Source organism: Pygoscelis adeliae, unplaced genomic scaffold (genome assembly GCF_000699105.1).
Source record: "Pygoscelis adeliae isolate BGI_AS28 unplaced genomic scaffold, ASM69910v1 Scaffold175, whole genome shotgun sequence".
In the NCBI taxonomy this organism is placed as follows: Eukaryota; Metazoa; Chordata; class Aves; order Sphenisciformes; family Spheniscidae; genus Pygoscelis; species Pygoscelis adeliae.
In genome coordinates this window covers 5,293,184-5,307,023 of record NW_008824941.1, presented here as the reverse complement: position 1 = coordinate 5,307,023, position 13,840 = coordinate 5,293,184, and positions in this window count along the sequence as shown.

The window sequence follows — 13,840 nt, the reverse complement described above, 5'->3', positions numbered from 1 at the left end:
ACGCAACATTTCAATCTAAGGTAAAAGAGCTAAAAGTGGGTAAAGCTCACCCCTACACAGAGGCTCTGGAGCAGGTCTCCTGCTGCTTTTATTTGCACTCTCTCATTATGGATATTTGACATACGTTATTGTACCTCTCCCCTCCATCTCCTGCTCCTGCTCCGGCCCAGCGGCTTTTTGTTCTGAATGGAAGGACAACCCTCTCAAAGGGCCTTTTTCCTGAGAGATATTGGTTTCATTTACAGTGGGCTAGAAATGCATGTGCTGCAGTGTCCTGGGCCTTTCAATCACCCGCTGAGAGCACTCACTTTTCATTGTTTCCATTTTAACGCTGTTCTTGCAGCTGCAATTGCAGACTCTTTGAATTAAATCTGGGTTAACAGTCTGAGGACAGATAAGGTCCAAGAGAGGAAATGATGTAAATCCAAACAGCAATTCTTTAACCTATTGCTTTTTTATGACAGGCTGGAAGCCCTGCATGCGATCGGAAGCAAAGTGCATTTTTCCAGTCTATTCTGATTTGCATAAACCTTTCTTTTGGTATTTGCATAATTTTTCAATTAATCATCAGGACAATACCCTAACTCCTGAACATCTCTCTCCCAGGCATTTAAGGTATTCTTGCTAATATAAAAGATTTAGACACCGATGATGGGGCCAAGACCTGGGGTTTTCCATTTATTTCGCACGTAAAACCCAGTCCAAATGTTTACTGTACCTTATACTCCACAACGAGTGCATCAGTGATTACTGAAAAGGCACAGATGGGACGTAGACAGTTTTTCATTCCTTGTTCCATATGATAGAACTCAACACATCTGGTATGCTATGAAAAGCATCTTTGCACTAATTTGTTTGTCAGTATCTATTGAAAGGACTATCTGTCATCCTGTCGCATTTTGGTTGCCCTGAGATGTCTGAAGACAAGACTAGTCACAAATTGCGACTGCTGGCCACTTGGGACTAACTGGTAGGAACCACCAGCTGTTCCAAGGATCATCAGTGGTGGATTTGTTTCTTTTTTGTATTTTTCTATAAGCAGAAATGTCAGTGTAATCTCTCCTCAGACATTTTGTATTTGCAAAAAGGAACCAAATCACTTGAGCAAGAGACAGTTTGCTTGTCCTCGCTGTCCGTGTGCACATTTCCATCTGCTTCTACAGCTGGGTGAGTTTTCTTTAACTGTACAGGAGTGATGCAGGGGGCAGAAAATGCACTTGCTGGTGTGCATGTGGTGATCTTAACACTCACCTTTTAACACACTACGTCTTTTATGTCGGGAACCTGACCATAAATAGATTGGTTTGTCAGGGAGAAGTAAAGATCCTAAAGGAACCTCACTGTTTATATGGGTTGATCAATACAGGCTGAGAATGTTTTTTCCCATAATTCTTCACGCTGATCATCTTCTTGAAAGACAGCCCTGTGATTTATGGTTTGTTATGTTTATTTTACCTCATCTCCTTACCAATGAATCAAAGTGTTGGATGTAATTTCTTTTCCAGTCTGATTTTTTTATTTTCTTATTATAAATGCTTTATTGCATTAAATTCTGATTGTGTGACTAATTTAAGCCATTTCTCTTCAGTCAAGAGCTATTCTGGCATGAGAGTGCAGGTCTGATTGAAAGTGTGAATTTCAGGTTCTATTAATGGCTGGGCAATATATAGATAAATAGCTTTCAGAAATATGAGGAAGCCTATGAAACACAGTGGAAGCATTCCCATCCCCATTCAATGGGCACGTAACTTCCAAAAATACTGGATTGAACTGTCTGTAGTTAATTAAGTACTCATGCATTTTTATAATTAATCTCAATGATCAGCAATACACCAGCATAACTTGCACTTAATGCCAGCCATTTCAAAATAATGAAAAGATTTTTCTACTTAATGGCATATAATCCTTTGAAAATACTGATTCAAGTAACAGGCCATACCTTGTTTCTCTAATATTACTGAAGGAAGAACCAGCACTTTATCTGTACTGGAACAATAACAACATAGCGTATGTTTATAAGCTTGTCACAAGATTACTCCAAGTGTCCAGGTTGTGCTCCTAAGCTTTGAACATGAGTCCCACATGAGTTCTGCCTAAAATGAATGGTGTGTTGTGATCCAGAATACTCCATAAGTGTGAAGAGAAAGAAAAGTGTTCACACTTTCTCTCTGCTAATAATTGAATTACATATGAAAGACTGAAACCAAAACCAACCTAGTAATTTGAATACCTTCAAACAAGTGTTATCCTCTCTGATATATGCAGCTACTGAATAGTTTAGGGCTCTGACAAAAAGGTGAGCAGACCTTCCTTATTTTCTGGGAACCTGTGATGTTTACTGCCATTTTGTGCCAGATTTTTCAGATGGTCTGAGCCAACATATGACAGTTAGCATCATCTAAAAACTGGCTTCTTTCGTTCCTATTGTCTCACGTGAGTTGTTCCCTAACCACTAGACGACAACACTCCTTTTATCCAAACGTACTCTCTAGGCAGTACCAATTTACAATATTTGGAAGCTGTGGTTATTTAAGTCTTGGATTTTTTAGGTTGCCTCTGGTTTGTGAATATCCAATTTGCAGAGATAAGAAAAATAGGAACTAATTTTACTAAAAGCAAAATTCAGCTCAGTCTAACTGATGCATACTAGCAAGTCTAAGAAGGAAAAGTAGAACTGAAGTTGGTGCAGTGTCAGAGACTCACCCTCAGACAGATGTCTCAGGAGGGTAATGAGTGACAGCCAACAAAACCCAAGATGCACCATGATCCTGACTAGGATTATTTGCAAGAAGGGTCCCCTCTGTGAGTGAACACTGCAAGAATCGGGCCCAGAATTGGCAATCGGATGTGATGGAAGAGCATGTTCCTCACTCCTGCCAATATCCAAATTACAGCACATGAGAATACTGCCAGTGTGTCTTTTTTTCTTAAATCCATTTCATGTCACCAGTGGGGTAAGCCTTGCTAAAGTTGTGTATGACAGACTTGTAGTTTGCTTTGGGGAAAAAAAAAAAAAACAAGCAGCCTAGTAAACCAGAACAGATATGCTGAGGGAATCCTTAAAAATTAAGACAGCCTTCCATGACTGCAAAGCACATTTTGAGCTGAATAATTTGAGGATTAAACAGCCCATAATGTAGCTGGTTTCACAGAAAGTCTAAAATGATAATGAAGTGTTCTCACACAATTTAGGCTTTTCAGATGAGTGCTAAACACAGAGGTATGGTGCGTGCTAAATGAGATTATGTTCTAAAAAATGGCTGCAGTGAAAACATAGCTGTTGTGGAGAGCAGCAGTATGATGCTGGACCCTGCATTTATATCAAAATGATATCCTTGTAACACTCAAAACAAAACAACACAACACAACTGCTTTTACTATTTCCTCTTTCACCATAAGATTAGCACTGAATATCTCACTTCTTGGTCTTGGCTTGAAAATCAGCTTTGTGGTTGCAGGATTCACTACAGAATGGTTGAGGTTGGCAGGGACCCCTGGAGAGCGTCTAGTCCAACCCCCCTGCTCAAGCAGGGGCAGCCAGAGCAGGTTGCCCAGGACCATGTCCGGTTGGGTTTTGAATATCTGCATGGGTGGAGACTCCACAACTAAAGCTGGTCCGAGCAGTGGCAGCTGAAGGTGCCCAGGAAAACCATTGTGGGTCTGAGGCAGAGGTGTTAGCAGGCAGCTAATGGAGAAGACTGCATAAGGCCAGTAATGTCTGTGCCAAAGTATTTTGCCTTGGCTCTCCGATTCCTACCCACTAGTTTATGAGAGACCTACACACAGGAAGATAATCTTTTCCCAGGTTTTCAGCAGGTGGTTATACATACACCAGAAATAAATTCTTCTCTCATCTGAGAATCCCAGTGGAGCAGCTGGGACTCCAGGAACTCAGAGACTTCACTTTACTCCTTCTCTCCTTTCCCTGCAGGTCTTTCTATAACACATCCCATTCCTTGTAGAACTGCAAAGCCTTGGAGGAAATCTGATGAGAAGAGCTTTTACCAGGAGACTTTCTGCATATTTTACATTCAGTGGAACAGAAAATCAGGGTCAATTTAGAGACAATTTGATTGATACTGCTTACAATCATAGCCAAAGCCAGGCACCTGAGAGGCAACCCAATTTTAGCATCATTTGATTTAAACTTCATAGGACATTGCAAGTCTGGGCACATTTTTTTCCCAGTGTTGTACACTGACTCCATCAGGGTCAAACAAATAAAACTTTATTTGAAAATTCCTTACTTGTCTACTTCTGTTTGCCTTAGTGCAAAATTGATGTGACAGAGATTTCTGAAAACTCTTTCTTCCTGCAGGGATTAATTCTGGTGGGAGTCTGTGTGTTAGGGTTTTTTATAATCTCTCCTGGCTGTGAAAAAGGACTATAGCACCTATGGAAATGATCATGCCATTTCCTTCTGTAGTTGCTATCAGTTTTCAGTGAATATAGAAACACAAAAGTACCATAGGCTGAAACTGGTGCATGATGGGAGAACTCAAGGTTGGATTTTTATTTTCTTTAAAAAAAACCCACATTTCTACAGTTTCCTGCTTCTTTACCACCTTCATTCTTTTAGGCCAAGCAAGAGATGGGAGACCTGGGAGGTGAATGGAGAGTGTACAATAACAAGAATCGATCTGTAACTCTTGAGTCTGACCTATGAAGGGATTATATCCTGAATGTCACTTCCAGCTGTACCCCGAAGTGGCATTTGAATGAATGTTGCAAGAAGCAGCCATACCTGTCAACAAGGAGGGATGGAAAGGTTGGCTCTGCCTGCCTGTACTGGCACGGCCATTCAGAAAGGCTCTCGGCAGTGGTTAGCATGTTTTCACTCTGCTGCCAAGTCTCCTTTCTTGTTTGGGTGCATGTGTCCTGTTGACCAAGTAAATGTTAGCTGAATTGGCTGAAACAATTTATTAACCATGGAAAGGCAGGAAGATATTTTAGGTTCACTGCACCAGTCCGAATCTCTTTTAACGTAACATCAGTTTATGGCAGATATAAATCTTTAAAAACTCTCAGCATCTTTTATAAACAGAATTAATACTTTTATGCAAATATGAGCTGTTCTTCTGAAGTCACCTACGTTTATGAAATGCCCAAAAATTTCTTGAAGGTTTGCAGCACCGGGACACAACAATAAGTCACCAGCAGTTTTCATAGCAGTGATCATTATTTTTGAGACAAGCATGAGACCTATTTTGGAAGGTGTTTTATGCCTTCCTGTAGTTTAAGATTTTTATTCCTGCTTCAGAGATCAATTACGAGCTACCTACGGCTGGTATTTGAAATCCCATTTGCCATTTGGTAAAGGCAGAAGAAAAATAAGCAACAGTAAGTAACACTTGGCCTCTTCTATTAACCAGTGTAACATGGAGGACAGTCTTCAGTGGAAGGTACGTAGTGATATCACATTTACTAACAGATATCTTTAAACCTGAGGACTGATCTTGTGATTCCTTATGTGGAATGTAATACATAGGCACTTAGACTTCCTCTGCTCCTATGACTTCCATGTAGTTCTTCAGGACTGCCACATCCCTGCCCCTGTAATTTTGCTACGATCTTTATGGAAATGATTAAATTGTTAAGACTTAAGGTTCTTACGGGAGCAGCTACAAGGGAACATTGGCCATACTGGAGCTGAGAGGAAATTTGTTATTGACAAGAGTGAGGACAGGCTTTTACCATCTCTCAAGACAAATATGCTGGTGGGAAGTAACACTTCATTTGGGACTTCCAAGAGTGTATCTTAAATTGCAATGGCTTTGAGGGGGTAAAAAATCAGTGCTGGAACTCTTAATGCATCCAGGTACATCTAAATTTCCCCTGGGGATGGGATGACTAAACTGTCATTTCAAGTTTTACATTCTTCCTTTAAATCAGCTATTTCATTTAAATAAAAAGGTTCTATATTCTGGGGTGGAAATGCAACTGCTTCAAGTAACCCTGCAGCATGTTGATTTATTACTGACTATATATTCCTTCAAGGAGAAGATTCCTTAAGAAGACATTCTACACCCAGCTCCATCTTTCTTGCTACATAGCACTTTATATTAATCTCACCATATCTGCATCCATGAAATTTGGGAGGAAAAAATGTAAAATAAGGTAATTACATATTTGGATAAATACATTTGCAGGATTTAATGCTTTGTGTTCACATGAATAAACTACTCTGCTGTCTGCTATTAGAGATGCTAAGAGAAAAGTTATCTGTCTGAAAAGCATCTTTTCCGCATAAATTGAGAAATGAAAAGACTTTTCAAGTTTCCACTTCTACTTTTCTGAAACTGTATCTGTCAGTAAAACTAGGCTTAGGATGTACCTTTAAAAAAAAAAGAACAGAATTCTGAAGGGAAAAACATCTCTTTTTGCTGAGAGTCTTTACATTTGTTTTTTAAGTGATTAAAAAAACCCTTCCAGTTGCACTTTTTCTAGTAAATTTAAAAATGAAGGCTATAAAGTTATATACCTTTGTATGATCATGGCTTAAAAAAGATTATTATGCAGTAAAATTGGATGAACTGTCCCGAGGTTGGTTAGCATAGCTTTTCACCAACTTTAACACTGGTTTCATTCACGCACAAACTGCACTTTGTAAATTCCAGCAAGCACTCGCGCACACACAAAATCTGCCTTTGTATTGGAACAAGTGTAAGTGCCATACCTGTAGCTCACATTTAAGGAAGTGTCTGTCCTAACAGTTCCAGTGTTATTAATATACAGTCAAAATCTTACTGAACTGAGCTCTAATAGTAAATCAGAAATGGATGGTGGGGGGGGGAGTATGGCTCTCTGACGAGAAGAAAGAAGTAGGAAGTTTTCTAAGACTATATACTTACACAATCGATGTTGCTATGATGGAAACAAGATTGATGCTTTTTTATTTCAAATAAGTAAGTGTATTTTACTCAAAAAGATCCAGCTATGCTGAAGCAAAGGTTGCACAGACTCATAAAATACATGGTTTGGCCATCAGGGAAGGGCCATGGACCACAGGATGTCAAATATGAGTTAGATATGGATTGTTGGGACCAATAAGCATCTAAATAAATACCTGAAGCTGAACAATGTTAATACCCCCTAATGCCTAATAATGTTCCTCGACAGACTGCACTACCCAAAAGCAAAGTATGGGCTGGGGTACTAACCATCTGATTGCTACTTTGTGCAGCACACCGTTGTTGTGACTCCTAGTACTGCTGAGACCCAGGAGAAAGAGACCGAATTAGAAGGAAAATCCATTTGTCCTTCTTGGTCACCACTTCTTTCCTTATCTCTGGTTTTGAAGGAAACACCGTGCAAAAGAAATGGAGAGGGAAGGCTGATGACCGGGTGTGATTTCTCACGTGGGGTGGGCATGCGATTCATTGCTGGATCCCATTTTTCCCCTGGGAGGAGAATTCATGCAGTTAAACAAATAACCTGAGGTCTTCTTCCAACAGGGCAGTTTGAAATTCATGAAATTCATGCTCATATATAATAAGAAAAGGTAAAATGGGGTACAGGCCATTAATAATATCATCAGCTCAGCGAAATCAGGGAGCCATCCTTACTACCGCACATGAGCACAACGTGCTCTACTTCCAACAGCGACATTAGAGAAGAGCCATACTTGAAATAAATAGCAAGACTTTTTCAGTACTATATAGTTGCTAGGCCTCACTTGAGTTGTGCATATATCTATATAATATAATGGTCTGGGATGTACTAATTGTTACTGCAGGATCAATATTAAAAAAGAATGCATTCCCTGCTCCCAACAATGTCTATTTTGGCCTAAAAGCAGCTGAATGTTGGGAAAGAAATAAAACTTAAACACACCTCAGATTCCTATCTGCTTTTAAATGACACTTTAAGCAGCCATTTTAAATTAACAATCTCATTAAATCAGTCTTTTCACTACTTTCACCTGGGGACCTGAATTTAAAATCATAAAATCTTCCTGCAAAAGTGTGTTGTTGCAATATGGTCAGGCCATTTCTAAGATAAAATGTTGTTATATTGGTGTGCTATACTGCAATTCTCTCCTTTCATTGCCTGAATACGAAAAAAAAGAAAAAAGAAAAAAAAGAAAAAATATTTTAAAAAGATAAATGAGATACAGATTCCAAACAAAATGTGTCTCTAATCAGATATTTCTGGAAAAAAATGTATTCTAGCACAGTATATATTGAATAATGGTATTTTAGGATAAATATTGGAAATATTTTATACATAGTGTCAATAAAATATGATGCACTGAAATAAAAATGTTTTTTATTGCTGTGAACACAAGCCAAATACCTCCAGTCAAACATGTTGAATAGGGCAATCTGGTTACAAATGCTCCTTCTGTACAGATCTTTAATGAATAAAACTTCTCCCTACATAGTGTGACAGCCTAGTTTTTAAGCTTACTTGGTGGTGTCAGTTGAATCACTGCTAAGTATGAACTGTCAAGTCTAGCATACAAGCGTAAGACTGTACAGTGTTACCTGGTTTCATCTGTTATAGACTAGTTAATAATATCAATCCCATACACCACTTTTTCCAAATGCATCGGGGAGGGGATCTCTGTGTTTACAGAAATTCAGAAGAATGTAAAATGACATTCCTCCCCTTTTGTACACAGCTTATGTTATTTGCTTTTCATAGTATGGATCCTATTATATCCCTTACAATAAACTGTTTTAATGGGTAGTTTTTTCCCCAGTTGCTTAAAAGGGCACATGCAAAGCAAGTTAGTGCTTTTGTAAAATGAGATGGGTAATTTTGGAAGAGGCTGCTGCTTGTAATTTGTTGTTATTATACAATTCTTATTTTTAGAAGACATCTCATAATAAATCCTCATTTACATTCATATCCTCTGTCTCTGGTTTTGAAGCAGCATCTTAATCTCAACAGCAGTTGAGATGATGACGAGTGTCTATCTCGGACCTCTTTATTACACCTGCTTGACCTCAAGTTCTGATCAGTGTAATTTTGCCATAGCTGAGGAAAGTGCCTTGCCTTCCCTCCCATCACTAAATAGGGCGAATGGCAGGAGGTGTTCATCGCGTTACAGGTCAGAAGTCAGCTGGGTCACTAGCAGGACATTTTGATGCACTCTGGCAAAACCTATCGAGCAGAAACTCCAGTAAGAAGGCTTCCAGGTGTCCTAGATTGCAAACAGTGATTGGGCTTGTTTTCCAAAAACACTGTATAATTCAGAAAAGAAAGGTGCATTACAAATTGTGGAGGACTTGGACCACAGAGAGGCAGACGGTGGAAATTTAATTTGCCTTCCACATGCAGCAGAGGGGTTATTTGTATGATTAAGAAGCTGGACAGGTTATTAGTTAACTGGATACTTAACTCTAATCAGACCTTATATGACGTTATCATACGGAGCAGTGACAGAAACCCCTCAGAGCCCTGCACGCTATGTCCTGCAAGTTCATTCTGTTTAATTTGATTTCTGTGGCCGTTTCCTTTCATACTGAGAGAAAAACACAAGAAATGTTGAAATGGCTCAGTGGCCTGACTTAATATCAGAGCAGCTCTTTTTATGCAGGACATCATTCTCTCTGCTTCCAGAGGAAATATTGGACCGTGTCCTCCTGACAGGGAGCAGCAACTCCTCTGGACATGGCACTGACACAAGCTGTGCTCAGACAAAGAGATGGTCCTGGTGATTTCACAGGCATCTTCCATCCACAGCTTTGTGTCCCATCTGGGCCTTGATATTTATTGTATCATTGCCAGAACCTTGACAGAAAGAGAAGCAGCTCCACTGACACAGCAGATGAGAAGATTCTCCTGAAATGTTTTAGCACAACTACTCATGTTGAAAAGGACTAGGAATGGTGGATGCATTTTTCTGACCATAAACACACATTTCCTGATAGACTAGGGATGCACTGCTGTACAGGTTGTAAAAAATGCTCATGCTGAAACACTAGCTTTCCAGCAGCTGCTATAAAACCTTAACTGCAGACAGAGGAAAGAACATAATACCAAATACAACCATACAAGGCACAGATGAGGGTTGGTAGCAGTCTGAAGACTCAGAATAAAAGATTGGGTGAAACAATTGCCCAGGGATGGACCACTGCTCAGCTTTTGACATGTATGAAGCTGCAAAATGTAGGTACCATGAACTCATCAACCTCTGTAATGCAAACACTCAGAGGCCGTTAGTTAGAACAGTGCTCCCTGGCAAGGCCACAGTAAGACCATGTAGGGTATGCGGGATGTATCCTTACTAGTCTTGCCCAAATTCTGAGCCAGGCCTGGGGATGAAGGGCAAGAGCTGTTACATATGCTACCTACAGCGAGAAAATTATCATGGCATGAAGCTGGGTAGCTGATTATCTCCCAAATGGGCAAAGAAGTAATCTATAACAGACAAGAGCTTGAAGGGGTCATGAGTTCCTTCAAAAGAGTTGAAATGACGTGTACTGATTCCTATATCATCTTCTGGAATGCTAGGGGAATAAAAATTCACTACATCAACAGCACTCCTGTAAATCATAAACAGGACAATCTCCTTAAACGAAACTCTACTGAATTTCCTTGGGATAAACTCCTGATAATCATAAGGAGTTATAAAACATTTTGCTCCTCTGCTCATGTCTTTCCAAGACTTACTCAGACAGGCAGTTTTAAAAACAGAAATATAAATCATTATAATCAAAGTAGGGAGTAATATTATATTTTAATGGTAAAATAATATCAAGACTGCAATAAATTATATGAAAACAGCATTAGAAAACCTATCTAAGATGTTGAATTATTATCTGAGGTGTTATAGAGTTATAGGTGTTATAGAGTTATAAGTTCATAAATAATAATGAAGCTTCTGTTGGCAACATAAGTAATGTTTAAACTGTAGAGTTTAAACTCAGTTTTTACTGAACAAGAGCTTAAAAAGAGGAAAGACAAAGTGGAGAGGGCACAGCCTCAGATAAAGCAGCTGTTATCATCCACAAGCTGTGTGGGGAATGGCAGTCTCCTACAATTGAAATATAAGTTAACAGGCAAGTGGTGCAAGCTCTGAGCCATCGATAATACCATCTCTAAACAAATCAACGTAGGGAAGCTTCTGAATCCTGGAATAGCTGGTAAAACAAAAAACAAAGTGAACTTGCATTTGAAAACAAGCTCCCATTTCCCTTTGCATGTGACCCCAAAGAACCTGACCTGTCATGGATATGCTAATTCACACTTGCTAAGGTACAAATGGCACATCCTCAGAGTGGTTTGATGAAAATTTAATGGTACCTCTGAAGCCCTAAACATAAGAAAAGGCCAAGCATGACCTGAGCGATGCACTCCTGTAAGCTGATGTCGCTGGATCAAAAGAGCATGTGCTGCAAATACCAGCTGGTGTCTGAGGGCTCCCACTACACCTGAGAGGGCGATCCATCACCTCGCTTGTTCCCTAACATTGAAATACCAGTGGGAAAACCCTGGCAGTGCAAGACCGAAGCTGGTAATGCCACCTTTAACTCATGCGACTTTGAGCTGATGTTCCCACCTGTCCCCAGGGACACTGCAAACTGCCAAAGCGAGGGACTGCCCTTTCCCTGCACTGCTCCCAGCTGCTGCCGAAGGAAGGCTCTCCTCTCCTCCCTCCTGTACAGCTTTGACGACTTTGAGACAAATACACCTGGGAGAGCTAAAATAATCCTGTGGAATTCTTGTCCGGGTATCAGCACCATGCTTATGTTTTACTAATAAGCTTCAGGTAAGCCATGCCTATAGCTTGCTGAGCTTCTTGAGCTGATAAGTGGTTACAAACGAAAATCTGAATAGAAAATATACTGTACTACTGAATACAGACCTGTTTCTAATGAAAAACAAAGCTAAAAGAGGTCTCAGATAAAGCAAACAGGCTTCCCCTGGCTGGCGAACAGAGACTTAGCTCAAACTGGTGCCTCCACAAGACAGAAAACCTCACATCTACAAACACTTTTGCTACTTCATTTCCACAATAGTTTTAACAACGGGTTTCAAAACTTGATGGGTGAAAATCTTACCCTGATGAACCCACAGCAAAACTGCCTGGGTTCCCATGTATGGAGTTACATACATGATGCTCTGTGTGTTTGTGTGTGTTTATCTATTGATCTATATCTATATATAATATTTTTGAATACAAGTGAATTAAACCTTGTTGTGACCTGGGCAGGTAAGTAGGATTAAACCCATAGTACTTATAGGTCATGTAAATCCAAGAGAAATTATATGACTTGTTGAGGGCTGCCCTTCCCACTCTTGGTAGAAAACAGCTTGAAATAGACAGTGTCTGTTTTTCAGGTTGATGGAGTTGGTGCAAGGGTCATCAGTCTATCAAAACCTCTTCTAATTCTCCACCATTCTTTACCTGAATTTTGAATATTCAACCATGCATTCATGGATGCAGACTAGAAAAGTTTTTATTTTGCAAGCAAAAATCTACACTTTCCAGCTTCTCAAACTCAGTTGATTTCCCCTCTAAAAGGGAAATCATTTTTAGGGGAATCTTTGGTTCAGGTTAGATTTAGAAAAGGCTGGACAGACTTTGAATCACATTGTTAAAAGTTAGCGACCTTGATTATGTGTCATCAGATGCTGTGAAAGAGGAGAGAGAGTTCATACTCCTGATAAGCAGTCTTTTTAAAAATAAACACCAAGCAGTGAGGAAGTTACTGTTGCATTTAAATTACCTATTTATTTAAAGTAACCTTCAAGACCTGATATTTACTTTTTCTTGAATATAATTTATCATGAGAAAGAAAGTTGCATGGTTATTGAGAATACACGGACATTTAGCTATTTTTCCTATTTATTAGTGTAAATATTTTTATTATCATCTGCTTTGTTGACTAGCAGCTTGCCATGAAGAAAGAAGCCACAGAGTATTTTATTATGCAAAAAGACAAGAAAGCTTACATTGGATTTCTGACCTCAAATTTGTCTTTTGCCAATAACATTGACAGCATTTTATCTTTGTGGAGCTGAACACTATCTGCCAAAAGAAAACCTCCTTAAATAAAACAACAACTGAATATAACCATTTTTCTCTCAGCTAGCTACGAGCTGTTGCAATGATCCTTGCAATTAATGATGATACCATGCAGCAGTGACTCACAGGGATTCCTTCGATATTTGTGATGGATTCATGTTTTCCTAAGTTGCAATGGAAATGTCCTGTGCTTAGGCAGAAAGCTTCCCACCGGAGCACCACTGGCTGCTGGAAACCTTTTGTCCTGGTTTTAAGCATGACTTTGCTTATAGGCTGTCTGGAGTGATGGTACAAAAATGAGATGGGCTGAAGGAGGCGGAGGGTGAGGGTGCCAAGGATGGAAGCGGGGGCGCCAGCCGTATGGAGAGCACAGCCAGATTTTTCCAGTCCTTTTTTATCACATTTGAAAATTACTTGGGAATCTGCTCTGTGGTCCAATTACTTTTTCTCTTATATTTTGTTGTTGTTTTATACATGGACAAAATTGCTTCTCCATGACACAGGTTTTGTTAGTTCAACAGCTCTATGCTATATCCTGTGCCCAAGAGCACGCTGTGAGAGGTGCGGAAGCCCTGAGACTGCTGGCATCTCTGAGAAAATGTGACGTTTGTCCCTGGGGCACCAGTGGGGTACGACCTGATGCTCTGCAGCCAGAGCAAGACCTGCTCCCTGCAGTGTTTGAGGAGGACTTCCCCAAGCAGGTTGATGCTGATGGTGACTGACTGCGTGTTGGCACTTTGGGGTGAAGGGTGGAGAAGGGGGATTTATGTGGGGTGGATGCTGTTGCAGGCAATCAGTATCAGCTGCCCTTGCTTTTTATCTTACATACTCCCAAGATGTACACATTTGCAGTCAATGTTC